This window comes from Rhamphochromis sp. 'chilingali', assembly GCF_963969265.1.
Source record: "Rhamphochromis sp. 'chilingali' genome assembly, chromosome: 2".
In the NCBI taxonomy this organism is placed as follows: Eukaryota; Metazoa; Chordata; class Actinopteri; order Cichliformes; family Cichlidae; genus Rhamphochromis; species Rhamphochromis sp. 'chilingali'.
The window spans coordinates 37,407,391-37,422,658 of NC_137930.1; positions in this window are offsets into that span (position 1 = coordinate 37,407,391).

Below are 15,268 nucleotides of genomic sequence, written 5' to 3' on the forward strand. Positions count from 1 at the left end.
AGATCAGGTGAACAAGGAGGCCATGTCATTAGTTTTTCTTCTTTTATACCCTTTCTTGCCAGCCACGCTGTGGAGTACTTGGACACGTGTGATGGAGCATTGTCCTGCATGAAAATCAAGACTCACTCTCATTTCATCAGTCCATAAAACCTTAGAAAAACCAGTCTTGAGATATTTCTTGGCCCAGTCTTGACGTTTCAGCTTGTGTGTCTTGTTCAGTGGTGGTCGTCTTTCAGCCTTTCTTACCTTGGCCATGTCTCTGAGTATTGCACACCTTGTGCTTTTGGGCACTCCAGTGATGTTGCAGCTCTGAAATATGGCCAAACTGGTGGCAAGTGGCATCTTGGCAGCTGCACGCTTGACTTTTCTCAGTTCATGGGCAGTTATTTTGCGCCTTGGTTTTTCCACACGCTTCTTGCAACCCTGTTGACTATTTTGAGTGAAACGCTTGATTGTTCGATGATCACGCTTCAGAAGCTTTTGAGACTTTTGAGACTGCTGCATCCCTCTGCAAGATATCTCACTATTTTTGACTTTTCTGAGCCTGTCAAGTCCTTCTTTTGACCCATTTTGCCAAAGGAAAGGACGTTGCCTAATAATTATGCACACCTGATATAGGGTGTTGATGTCATTAGACCACACCCCTTCTCATTACAGAGATGCACATCACCTAATATGCTTAACTGGTAGTAGGCTTTCGAGCCTATACAGCTTGGATTAAGACAACATGCATGAAGAGGATGATGTGGACAAAATACTCATTTGCCTAATAATTCTGCACTCCCTGTGTGTGTGTGTGTGTGTGTGTGTGTGTGTGTGTGTGTATATATATATATATATATATATATATATATATATATATATATATATATATATATATATATATATATATATATTTATTAGGGGTGCAACGATACACAAAACTCACGGTTCGGTACTTTGGTGTCACGGTTCGATATTTTTTCGATACAAAAAAAGTTCATGCCTTTTTAATTTGTCATTTATTAAAATTATAAATATATATTTTAACTCAAAAGTATAGTTTTTAAATTTAATGTTGCTGAAACAACAAAGTCGGAGTAAATGTGCAGTCATATTCGTTGTGTTCCCACTAGTGCTATCAGCGTTAATTCTCGTTGAAATGCCGTTAAAGCCACAACACGACAAATCTCCGTTAACGAGCTACCGCAGATCGCCCTGTGTGTGGGGCTGGACCGCCAACACCTTAACAAGCTAACTGCGCTAACACACTAGTTCCCACCAATGTAATTGAGCATTGCGTGGCGCATCCCACATACTGTTTTACTTTAGTCCGTGACGCGCTTACCTTCAGGGTCATACGTCACATGAAGACCAAAATAGTTCTAAACGCCAGATCTGAATGAAGGTGGGAGAGGTTCAATTTGCCATGTTGCAAGGAGAGCTTAACTTCTGTCTGCTAGCTTGCCCTGCGCTCAGTGAATCTGCATTCGACTACTCCGCCTAGGCTGCACTGTCGATCGCAGATCCACTGAGCGCTCAACACAGACAGCATCGTCAGAAGGAAAGTTGATAAAATATATTAAAAACTTTGTATTGTTCATCCATATGTGTATTGAACGGTTCAATATCGATACGAGTATCGTTGCATATGATTATATGATTAATGGTGAATGGACTGGTTCTTGTACAGTGCCTGAACACTCAAAGCACTCGATACAACTTGCCTCATTTACCCTTCACATTGGAGCAGCCAGTTATCTTTACATCTTGAAACATCTCCCTCTGTATAATCTGTGAACCTCTCAGCTTCTACGCTGAGAAAAAACAACTTGATCATACTGTTGTGTCCTCACCTGTGCGCAGACACCAAATCTGAGAGGTGCATGACTGGCTGAAACTCCACCAAAGCAGCAACAGCATTCATGAGAGTGAGAATGGCAAGTATAATGGGCTCCTTGCACAGCTAAGCCAGGTGTAACAGTATCCAAACAGGTGAGATATAAAAAAGACTCCAAAACATGAAGGTCACTGGGGCTTTATGCTGCTTTCCATTTGAAGTTAAAAGTTGAAAATCCTGAGTTTCCAGTCAGGATTTACAGTTCGAATTCCGACTTTAGAAAGTTTCAGAAGGCACACCAACCCAAGGCATCTATGCTGTGGCTGTTGTGTATTTGTATTTGGATAAAGCTCTATCAGGGCACATTAAAAATATCAATCCAATAACCTCAAAAGAAAAAAAAAGGGGGGGGGGAATAAAAGTAGCGTTAAAATTGGCTTCTTGTTATTTGGTTAGTTTTGGACAAATGTAGGTGATTCGAGACACTTTTGAAGTTTTGTTGCTTGAGGTTTTTTTTGTTGCTGTTTAAGGCTAATATAGCACGGTCTAACACACCACCAGGATTTGATTTCCTTTATTCCTCCTCTGTTTTCCTTTCTTCTTTCACTCATCTCGTCTTTTCTCCTTAATTGTCCTTTTAATCCTCAGCCTATTTCTCTTTATCTTCCCTTTATTCTTCTTTCTTTCCTTCCCTCTCTATTTATGTCTTCATAGTCGTCACCTTTTTCTGAGTTTCCATTCATTTTGCTTTCTCCTCCACGTTCATCTCTGCCTCGGAAAACATTCCTTTCACTTGCCTGCTTTCAGTTCCTCTTTTTCCCCTTTCTCCCACATCTTCCTCACTTCCTCTCCCATCTGTCTTTCTCTTATCTTCCACTTCATTCCTTTCCTCCTCTTTCCCGTCTCGCCCTCTCGCTCATTTCTCTTCATTTGTGCTTCATCTTTTTCTGCTTTTACCCCCTCACCTGTTTTCTCCTCCTGTCATCCCATAATTTTCTCCCCTCTTCCTCTCCTCTGTCCCCCTTACTGCTCTTTACCCCTCCCCCGTTTTCTCTGTCCCATCTTTTCCAATCGTTTGTCCTCCCTCCTTTCCTCTTGCACACCCCCCTCTTCCCCCAGTTTTCCGTGCTTTTCCAATCTTTTCCTCATCTTCACTGTTCCTCCCCCCTTCCTCTCCTGCACCGTTCATTCCTATCTCGTCTCCCTCCGCCTCCTTCCTTCGTTTTTCCCAGCAGTCCCCTGCGGTGTTGCAATCACCTCTGCTGCTGTTGATTAAGCTGAGAGAGATTGGCTGTCCACGACCCAATAACCCCTGAGGACGGCCGGCTGAGCGACCAACCCCCCCCCCCCCCCCCCCCCCTCCTCCCTGCATCTGAGCCAGCAACTATCTTTCATTTCATTTTCTTCGCTCTCCCCTTTTTCCTCATCGTACTTCATCCCATGTTTTCTTTTTCTCCTTGTTCTATTTTATCTCCACTTCTTCTTTTAATTTACTCCTCATTTAGCTCCTATTTTTTCTTCCTGTCTTCCTCTCTTGACCACTGTCCAAAAAATCTGTCCTGTCCTGTTCTGTTTCCTTCATTCCTCTTCTTCATTCCTCTCCTTTCCAGCATCTGTTTTTATTTATTTCAGTTACCTTCTCTCCTTGTGCTCCACCCCTCGCTAGCATTTTCTTTGATTTTTTCTTTTTTCCTTTTCTCTTTTCTTAATTGTCTCAGTTTTGTCAAACTTGTCAGCTAAACAAGTGTCAGGAGGTTTGGTGCAGATGTTTACTGAGACTCTGATCCTGTTTGGATTGTCGTATCCATTCTGAACTTAATTAAATTAAATTGAATCTTTATCCTGACAAAAAAAAGCAGCTACCATAGAATAATATTTATTTTTTTTTAAATCCCTCAAACTAAAACAAGTTCTCAAATCCATCCATCTTTTTCCGCTTTTTCCGGGGCGGGTCGCGGGGGCAGCAGCCTAAGCAGAGAAGCCCAGACCTCCCTCTCCCCAGCCACCTCCTCTAGCTTATCTGGGGGAACACCAAGGCGTTCCCAGCCAGCCGAGAGATATAATCTCTCCAGCGTGTCCTGGGTCTGTCCCAGGGCCTCCTCCCGGTGGGACATGCCCGGAACACCTCACCCAGGAGGCATCCTTGTCAGATGCCCGAACCACCTCAGCTAGCTCCTTTCGATGTGGAGCAGCAGCGGCTCTATTCTGGGCCCCTCTGGCTGAACTTCTCACCCTATCTCTAAGGGAGAGGCCAGCCACCCTTCGGAGGAAGCTCATTTCCGGCGCTTGTATCCACGATCTTGTTCTTTCGGTCACTACCCACAGCTCGTGGTCATAGGTGAGGGTAGGGACGTAGATCGACCGGTATCGGTCGGTGACAAAGGGCAGCCCTGGCAGACACAGCCCGAAAAGGGGACATGGGCCCACCACCCGCAGGAGGCGGGTGCATTGCGTGCCGGACGGCGGCCAGGAGCGGAGGGCCTGGCGGACTGATCCCCGGCTACCAAGACTGGAAACTGAACCCATTTAATCTATTTCTGTATTTTTCCTCAGATGTGTACTTCTCATTACTTACACTGTAAAAATGTCAAAAACTACTCAGAGCATCGTTAAAATCTCCTCCCACTAAATATGGCCAATAGTTTAGGAAGGCTACTTACTTGAAACACTCGCTGCCTTCATGTCTTTTGAAAACCAGCTCGCATTTCTACAGGTTGGAGATTTGAACATAACGAAACAGAAGTTTTCCGCCCCCTCATCGGCACCCACATTAGAGGGAGCATTTTCAGGATTTGTTTTAAATGAGGCGGTGCAGGCAGGCCACATGAAATCAGAATATTTGATCAGAAGTTTTACAGAAATGTTACAGCTTTGTCTTTTCTCAGGACAGGCTTTTCATACTTTAGGTGGTCGTTAGGTGGAGCCCTGCTCAGTTCTACCTGCATTCATTCCACCAATCACCCCGCTGTATTTGAGCACTAGCTTAAAGCTCAGAGCTCAAATCATTGTTGCCCTTGTGGTGTTAAGCAGGTTTAGGGAGGTTTGATTCTGTCAGTTTTTGATGTTGCTTTTTAAATTTGCCTCCTTGAAAATCTTGAAAACAACCCCCCTCCGCTCACCTGCAAACATCTCCTTCTCTGGACAAAACTGTCTCTCCACCACTCCTCGGCCTGACTCCTCTCAGCAAACTGTAAAAGGAAAACCAAGTAAAGACTCTAAACTGCACACTGAAGCATTAATGGCATTAAACATCCCCACCACTTCACACTAACCTGTCTGCTCCTCTCTGGCATTCATAAATTCCTCGTCCTGCTTCTGAAAACAGACTTACCTGGTTTCACTTACTGGCTCAAAATACTGGCTCCAGCTCCTGAAAATGGTGATCGGTCTCTGAGTGCTGCTTCTGATACTATGAGACAAGTACATTAAAACGGTACTTGAGTAGATGTACTGCTGATTGGTATCACTAGTCCTCTCCTTGCTTTCATCCAATGCTGTTGTCCAGAATAGAATGAACAATAATTCAGTATTTCTGCATCATTCAGCACTGGAAGGTGTTGATTTCATATCACAAGTGACTGACATCCACGAGAGGACACGCAATGCAAACATTCATCATGGATCACTGACACTCCATTCTTCAGATTTTTCTTCTTTATTTCCTTCAACAATCTGACTTTGATTTATTCCATCTCTATCTGTCTCTGATGGTTTCTGTCATTTCAACATCCAAATTGTCCTTTCATCTCAAAATCTTTGCACTTAATTTTGCAACGGTGGGTTGGAGGAGCGGCTCAGTACTAAAGGTGTAGGTGTGTGTATTTTTGTGTGTGCACGCGCTGTGGTGACTGCAGGCTGCTAGTAATTGAAAAGCCAGGACGCCAGCGCCCGGAACCCCGTGACCTCCTATTGAGGAGAACGACCATTGATTTCTGCAGAGCAAGAGAGAGAAGGACGGAGCGAGGTATGAGGTAAAATGAAATTAGAGAAATAAAATTGGGAGAGGATAGAGGTAAAAGAACGAAGGGCGAAAGGAGAGGAGGAGAAAGATGGAAGGTTGAAGAGAAAGTGAGCATAAGAGGAAACCAGAGAGAGAACTGGGGAAGCAGAGAATAAAAAACAAAGAAAATAGAAAGAAAATTTAGTAAATTCTGCACAGTCTCTCAGAGGAATAAAGAGCTCGCCTTGTATAAATTTCTCCACTGAATGACAGAATCAAGTGATAATCAAGGGGCAAACACCTAAAAATTGCAGTTCTTCTTGTGGTCACTTGAGGTTGTTATTAATAGTTAAACACTACAGTCTTAATTCCTGCTCTTCTGTGCAGGTCCGACTATTCAGATCAGCTTCTGTATATAAAGATGTGCGTGAGTCTGCTGATGAATTATTTTCTGTGCTCTCATTTTAAAGCAGAACCAAAATGGCAAAGCCAGGTCAGGTGACGTTGTTTGGGAACGGCGTGGTGGTCGATATCAGCCGGGCTGCACCGAGCTCAGCATAGTTTACAGGCTATTTGATTCCCTTTCTCCTGCATGCTGCCTGTTTACACTCATTGTGGAGGTGTATTGGCTCCTGTCCACTGGCATTAGCAATGTCAGCCTAGTCCAGCAAACACCCTTCTACCACGCAGCCTGCAGCACAAAGTCCTCGTACTTCAGCCTGAGTGGAAACCAGCACCACGCAGGAATCTGCTGGACTGTTAATGTGAATTTAGCACAAAGCAGTGACACAAAAATCTTAAAATCAAGCTGTTCATTGTACAGCAGTTTCCAGTGAGTTGCTCTTCGGTTTCCCACGCTTTGTTCTCCTTATCAGGCATCTGACCCACAGGTAATAGAAAGACAATGTCACCAGATTAACAGCTACACAATGGGCCACTGTTTCCCTGGCAACAGAGGTAGGAAGGCGAGCAGGAGGTTTGGGACGGAGTGATTAAGAGAGCGGGAGGAGGGGTTAAAGGGGAGAAGTGACGAGGTGGATTGATGAGAGGAGATGGATGCTGGAATGATTACAGTGAGAGAAAACAGAGCAGAGTGACACTGAGAAGAAAAGAATGAAGAGAGAAGAGATGTAGAATCAGACGGAAGAGGCGGTAGAGTCATTACAGACACAGAAAGAAATAAATAGATGGGGTCGTGGAGTGGTTAAAAAGAAAAGAGGCAAGGTGAGAGGTAGAGGGGACCAATCTAACAAAAGAAAATGCGGGACAAGATGAAACTTTAAACACGTCTGTAAGGAAACTGAGGAAAAAGATCAAATTAAAGATGCTTTGCCAGGACTTTACTGCAGCTACCTTCGGTCTATGCTTGTTTGTGGGTCTTCATGGATTCAGTTTTTATATTTAATAAATGAAAAGCTGTTCCATCAGGTGACTGACTGTTTTGGACATTGAACAACATCCCATTTCTTTGCCTTGAGAACCTCTTGGGTTGCTTTTGAACTGTGACGCTCTGTCCAATCAGTTTTGAAGCTTTCCCTGAATCCTGAGAAAAGACCAATGCCCTGAACTCTTCACAGTTCATGTCCTGCTACTTCCATCAGCAATCACATCATCAGTAAACACTAGATCCGGATCCGCTGGCAGACCTTTATGCCCACGTAATGCTGCCTCCACCATGTCTGACAGATGTTGTACTCTAACCTCTTTTCTGTCTCTTCCCATCAGGATTAACTTTTTGGGAAAAGTTAATCTTGATTTCATCTGTCCAAAGAATTGTTTTCCCAGAACTGTGCAGCTCTCTCTACTTAGGAGGTAGGCTGTGGTTTGCAGTTTTCTGTAAACCTTCTGTATTTACATTTGTAAAGATCTTGAGCCCTTGAGAGCGCTCTTGACTTTGTTAGATGTTGTGATGTTATTTTCCCATGGAAATAATTCAGTCATCGCACACTTAGTTGTCTTTTTTTGGTCTTACAGCTTGTATGGTGTCGCTGAGCTGGTCAGTGCGTTCCTTCTTCATAGGAAATAACTAGATTGTTGGTTTGGCCACACCAAAAGCTTTTTTTCTTTGAACCAAAGTAAAGCTAATGATGGCCTTCTTCACTTTCACAAGCAGCTCTTTGGACCTCATTTTGAGAGTTTCAGTGAGCAGTTACCAAATAAAGTTCGACACTTAAACTCCAGATTATTTATTTGCTTAATCTGTCAGGGAACAGGACTCACCTGACCACTGGTCACTTTCAAACCTCTAAAAAGGACTCCAATTACTACTTTGTTGAAACCCATTAATCAAAGCTGAAAGCCTACACTTCAATCACATTTTGATTTTTGATTTTAATTTTGATTGAGAAACTAAAGTCACTGCACACTTGTTTGGTTTTGACTTGACAATCCCATGGTAGCTGCACCCTCAAACAAACCCCACTTTATCTTCTAGTTAAAGCATTCCCAAATTCAAGTTTCTTTCAGCACACTTTGGTATCTGAAAACCTTCTGCTGCTTACCCAGACCACTACACCTCTGCTGAATGCAGAAGATTAAGGTGTCTTCTGGTCCCACACAAGTTGGGTGATTTGAACTCCTAAACAATATGACTTCTCCAAATCAAGTGGCAACCAAAACTATCTCTAATGTCTCAGTTAGCCTCCAGACTCCCATTTTAAAATGCCCCTCTTTAAATAAAACCCTTTGGAGCCTGCTGTATAAAAAAAATAAAACACCTTTGGTCTCTGTAGGTAGTTTCCCTCCTCTCTTCAGTTTGGGCTGTTGGAGCACTTTTAATGCAGCTGCCAAATAACGTGGCCCGCTGTGTTATACTGACCATACAAGAAATTTGATTCAGTGTTAGTAAGTGAAATTCTAATATTTCATTAGTCTGCTAGCAGCAGTGTTGGGGAGTAACGGAATACATGTACCGGTATTACATATTTAAAATACAAAATATGAGTAACTGTATTCTATTACAGTTACTGTTTAAAAAGGTGGTATTCAGAATACAGTTACTTTGATGAAATAAATTACACGGCGGTATTTTCCTGTTTCATATGTTCGGCTATGTCCTCTCTATTTTTGGTCATTCCACGCCGGTGGAAACCCAAACAAAACACGCATTAAGAGGCTCTAATGCCTGTGTCTCAATCTTGTGGCCCGCATAATGACATGAAGAAATATGTTTTAAAATGATTATTCAAAAAATTATTTAATATGAAGGCAACAGGCAGAATGCTACAGGCATCGCCCTAAAGAATGTAGCCTCATGGGCAGTGTAGTCCGTGCTGCAGGGAGAATGGACTGCCATACCCGTTATGTTTCTGTGAGCGCGAGGAGGGAGAAAAAGGAGAGTGGAAAAGTACGAGCTGTCATCGAGCAGAAACGGGAGCTGGAAGCATGTAAATATAATAATAACCACTGCAGCCAAGAAGAGTGCCTGACGAGCCCAGTTGTAAGTAAGCTATTAAGACTCGACTGTACACCGTGTACACACGGAATAGTTTTCTATACGAGATCGCTGCAAAAAGTGCAGCCTTACCTAATTTCCACCCTACTGTTACTCAAAAATCTAGTTTGTATTGGTATGACAAGTAACTTTTAGTAATAGTAATAAATCACACAGCAGTAGTACATTCATGTAGTTGTAAAAAGCTAAAAAGCATGATATATTAAGTAATCCAAAGTATTCAGAATACGTTACTCTCACTGAGTAACGTAACACATTACAAAATATGTTTTGGGGCATGTATTCTGTAATCTGTAGTGGAATACATTTAACCTTCCCAACACTGGCTAGCAGTAATTAGCAAGTATGTTTCTTTGGGTGATATATAGTTCATGGGTGTAAATACTTGGGTACTTACATTAGCAAATTCTTACTAACTGCGATAGTTAATATTAACTGATTATTTATGGTCATTTTACGCCTAAAACAAAAACAAACAACAAAAACCAAAATGGTAACTTTAAACCTTAAAGACCAAAACCAGAGGGTGACATTAGTGACCACATTTGTTAACCAGTTTATATTTAAAACACACCACCTCATTATATATTGTCGAACTTTCTATAAACGTTTAAACCTTGAGAAGTAAACTGAGTATATGAATCTGCAGTTTCCCATCATTGTACTTTTTATTATAAACAAAATAACAGAAGAATCAGTTGTACATGGATAAGACCATTGTGATTTCTTTATTGATTTTTTTTTCTTCTTTTATACATAGAGTGGAACAACAATTATTCTCCAAATATCTTCTTCATGTTTGATCATCATTTTTATTCCACACCACAAGTTTGCAGTCACTTCACTTTTTCTGTTCCGACCAAATGTCAAAAATAAAAATGCCTCATTTGATTTTTAATTACAGTATGACAAATATGACAAATTAAAAATTAAAAATAAAGAAAATTAAATTAAAATTTAAAATTAAATTAAATAAGTAAAAAAAAAAGGTTAAGAAGCAAAAACAAAAGGATTAAAATATTGTTCAGGGGGATGTTTTGGCGCGTAAGCATGGAAAAATGTATTTTTGAAAGGAAGCTACATTAATTATTCTCCCCTGCAGTGTCCGTGGTAACTAAAAACATGGACAGGTTGTGATTTTATCCACGTACTGACTTCATGAGTCTGCCTCTTTAACCTTTGACCCCATTTTGTTGATGCTGCTGATGTTAAAACCATAGGTTCTGACTGGATTTCTATATGCACAAAAGAAATGCAGCTAAATGCACATATACAAATTTTATGTCATTGGTTTCATTATTTCACTTGTGCAGGTTAATGTTTCGTACACATACGTTATTAGAAAATTAATAACTTAGCGGACTTGTAAAGTTCTGATTCTTAAGAATTTTCAACTTAACTCTGGGGTTTATAGCACAAAAATAACATTCAGGATTTAGCATATTAATTTACATCACACACTTAATCAACAGACAAATGAAACAAAGAAAACATATACTCAACAAGGACCAAAAAAAAGAAAAAAGGGTTTTCCAAAGTCAGACTGTTAATTTTCAGGTGATAGATGCCATTTTCTGACTAGTTTCTCTAAGTTAGAGTAACACTTTGACCACGTTCACAAAACACTAGCCTTAAGTGAGCTTAAAGATTTTTTTTTCCTCACTGAAACACTGAAGTAACTTTTGTTTAATTTTCATTTTAGTTATTGAGTTATGAGGGGCCATTTGTATCAAGATTCTCATCACTTAAAATGTTCTTTTCCTTTGGATACTGAAATAACTCAAATTTGATCAACTGTCCATTTGTTCTTTGGCTCTTTTTGTTCATAAATAGCCTTTAAAAATGAATTAAATCTTGAGTTTCTCCTAAACATCCCTCTTATAAATGGTCAGAGCATGAGATACATGAACAATTTCTTAAAGCTTTGCTGCTTAGTGGTTTCAAGTTCACGTCCAGCAATATTCAAACCAAGCAAAAAACAAAACAAAAACAGAATACTACTTTGATTATTGTTTGATTTCAGTCAAAACCGTTTCTACGTCAAAGGCATCACATTTACTTTAACGATCACAGGAAGGGCCAGCTTCTAAATTGTATGATAAATTTTCCTTTAAACTATCAGTACTCTGATAATCCCTTCTCACTGTGGGTGCTGATGCTTCAATACTCCAAATGGAAACAAGTTATCAGGTTAAACATCAGGAGGTCAAAGGTGTGCCAATGCGAGATGCAACACAAGGGTCTGTGTGTACAGCATATAGTCATGAAAATGAATCAAGAAGATGACAACAAGAAGATGGTTAATAATAAGACTCACAATGCATTACATGGCTAGCTAATTATACTCATGCATAAAATCTGGGCTATAGAACTGCTGTATGGGTTATGTAATGTGATGCTAGCATTACGGCACTGGTAAGGAAAGAAACCAAAACTAAAAATGTAAAAGAAGTACATGAAAGCAGCCGTTATTATTCTGGGCTGAAACATGTAGATTGTGACATCATTCCAACAATGTTCCCAATCCCAAAAATATCCATACGAGGGGACAAAAACCCCCTTTAAAAGAGCCAAAAAATAAGATTTAAAATGATGTGTCCTTCAATCCTTGGCAGATGGGATAGACGGAGAACAGCAATACATCAACAAGAAAGAGCATAGAAGAAGACAAGCATTTTTAATTTTTGGTTTTAGCGCACCTTTTTAGCTATCACAAAAAAGAAATCACAAATTAAAAATGTATAAAGCTTTTTCCCCACATTTGTTTTATTTTAAAGTCACAGTTACCAAAAAAAGAAAGAAGAGCAAGTGAATAATTTATGACATACGCTATAATAACATCATCCTAACACTAGTGTCTATGAGGTATATCTGCAACAGTTTGGTAAAGAGAGCACGGTCTGCGCACAACGCTCATAAGTTTGTCTCCATGTTTAGTTTTATTTTTAAAGCTTTGCGACCATTTAAAAAGAGAAGAAGAAACAGAAAAGAGGAAAACAAAGAGCTAATTTTCCACCAGATCTGGTTGAGTATTGTGGTTTCTGTCTTGCTCAAGATTGCAAAATTTTCATTTCAAGAACAAGATCTACAATTGAAACCAAAAATGGAGTCAACATTAGAGAATCTGCACAGCTTTTGCTGTGTGAAATGACTTTAAAATTCCATCAGATTTGCACACTGGAGTTACTTTCACAAATAATAAAACTAATGCAACAATTGTGAAATATTTTTGGTTGTACTGAAAATCTTTCTTTTCTCATCACTTTATTTACTTAAAATTTTATGTCTCGTTGGCTTCAGTGCACAAAGATATTCCATATTTCCCTGTGAAAATTCCAGGTCACTTGAAATTATGTGTATTATAAAACATTTATTTTTGACTTTCTGTATACATAGAAAGCCAAGAATTAAAAAAAATTAATTTATTTCAAGGATGTCATGAAGTAACTGGAGAAATTGAGAAAATTAGTTTGTTAGCATATTACATTAAACTGAGAAAGAAAAGCAAAGACCAAAAATGCAAATTGTTTGTGTCTTTGGCCAAGATGCCAAACATTTCATTCATCACTGTCAAAGTTTGACAATTGGAATCATCAGTCATGGTAAAATGGTAAGTAAACTTGAAGCAAGCAATGATTAATCATGACATTAATTTTTGTACATTAGACGCTGAATAAAGCCACAATGAAAATGATGAATTTTGTGGTATCTAAGAAACTGCTTTGTAGCATAATCATAGAAATATCTAATAAGATTTTATCTGTTTTAAAAAATTACATTTTTAACATTGTAACAGAATACATAGGCTTTTTGTTCTACCACATTATGGAAAAACTGTTCATTCTTTTACTGTACAAGCAAAATCCTTGCAAAACTGGGATTTGCCTTCTTGTGATCTACACAAATATTTGTACTGATTTGCAAAGTCTGGAACTCATAAAGCAAACTTATATTGTTTGTAAAACATAAGAGTTTTATTTTTGTGGCTTTCCATATCTATGGAGGGTCAAAATCTACTTATCTTTGTGTTGGTTCCTGGTTGGACCAACATGCATTAATTGTGAAGACAGGTTTCTTGCCTTTTAGAGTATTGCTTGTAATAAACAAAATACAATCTGATTGGCCATCCTGTTCCAGTATGCATTAAACTTACAGTAGATGATTATAGCATTAAGTATTTTGTTTTTTCTTTTAACAAAAACAAGGAAAAATGGCAGAAAAAAAGTTTTTATGTCTCTTTGGCTTTCCACATTTACAAAAGGACAAGAGGTCAAACTTTTCATTAATGTCTCTGTTAATTCTAGCAAATATGACATTGACATCTTTCAGTCAGTTAAAACAGGCACAACATCAACCAGATCATCCTGTGAAAGCCCAGCTGGGAAAAGACAAAGAACAGGGAAGGAATAGTACGTAGAAGAGGAAACCTTTGGTATTTAATGTATTTCTTCGCTTTCATTACACTGCAAAGCACCACAGAGCAGTGAAGACACTCAGTGGTGGCATCCACACTGAGGTTTTTCTTATTTCATGGGAACAGGACATTTAAAGCACATCAACAGATCTAGATTTTGCTTTGGTTCAAAAAAGGCACTCATCCAAAGTTATCTCATACTTTGCAACAAAAGCGCTCTGTTTGTTTTCAAAGCATCCTGGTTTGGAAAAGCAAAGTGTATTTTATTTAGTATTTAAATAGTATTTAAGCAATTTTCTACAATGTTTTACTATGACCCTGATGAAGGCCAAAAGCCGAAACGCATCGGTCAATTATTAAAGTTGTTCATCTTCCCTCAAGTGTTGCTGGAGTTCCTGCATTGTGAATTCTTTCATCCTCTCCATGCACCTTGGAAGTAGGTGAAGTTGTGCCAGAAATTTTTGCTGCGATAAATATAAAAGGTCCCATTAAGACTATAAATGTAGAGCCATCACAAGTTCCAACTCAGCCTAGTTTTCAATGCTAATTACCAAGTATTTTTTTGTTTAAGTAAAATTAGTCTAACTGGCTTTTATCACCATCATAATGGACATGATTGAGTCATTTTGACACATCCTGGAAGTAGTTCATTTGGCTTCTTCCTGCTCAAACACAGTACTGATGATGAATAAACATGACGTGGGTGTCTGAACAGAAAACATCTCATACACAAGGTGTTGGGACTTGTTTAAAGGGCTATTTTTTTCACTCTTGTATAATTTTTGGTAATTTTTACTTTTGTGTCTTAAAGTAAAGGCCTTACTTCATATGTCATACAGTCAAGTTTAGTTGAAACGGGCCTTAGCAAAGTCCAATTTTAGCTCAGTGACTCTTAATATTAATGTTGCAGTAGATTAATTAGAAAAGACAAACACTATCAGTTAAGTTTTAGCTTCGTTTATTATTTTTTCCTTATTTTTAGGCCAATTAACCAGAATATGAGTAGAGGAACTGTACAAAATCAGACTTTTTTTATATTATCACATCACATTGAATTTTTACATTTTTTAAGACGTTACTCATAGTTTAAGTGACATTGAGGCCCTTTTATTTACCAGCAGTTAATTTACCAACTACATTCAGCTGTAAAATATTTATAACAGATGCTAATTTTTTTTTACATTAAATCATGGGGCTGTTTTTGATCTTCAGTTGAGTGTATTTCTGAATTTGGAATCCAAACTCCGAAGCTCATCGCATGAAATGTTCAAATGACTTAGTTGAAGTCATTTGAACATTAATACCCCTACAACTGATAAAGCCCTGATATTCTGCATATAGCCCGAGCCTACACAAAGTCTGCCTTTTCACCTTCTTTGCACTTTTTGAAGATAAGAGGCCAAGTGGAGCTAAAAGAGAAACATGTAAATGTGAGAAAGAGAAAGTAAGAATAAGAGAGACAAGAAAATGTAGAATCTGTGGGATTATTAAACAGAACAGAAAGTACAAAAGCATGGAGCTGAGCGCAGACCGTACCGAAGAGGAAACAAATCTTTGGTTTCTTTGGTTTCATCAACACGATTAAAAGGACAAATGGAAAGTCAGTGAGGTAGCCTCTCTGGTTCTCACTATTGAAATAGA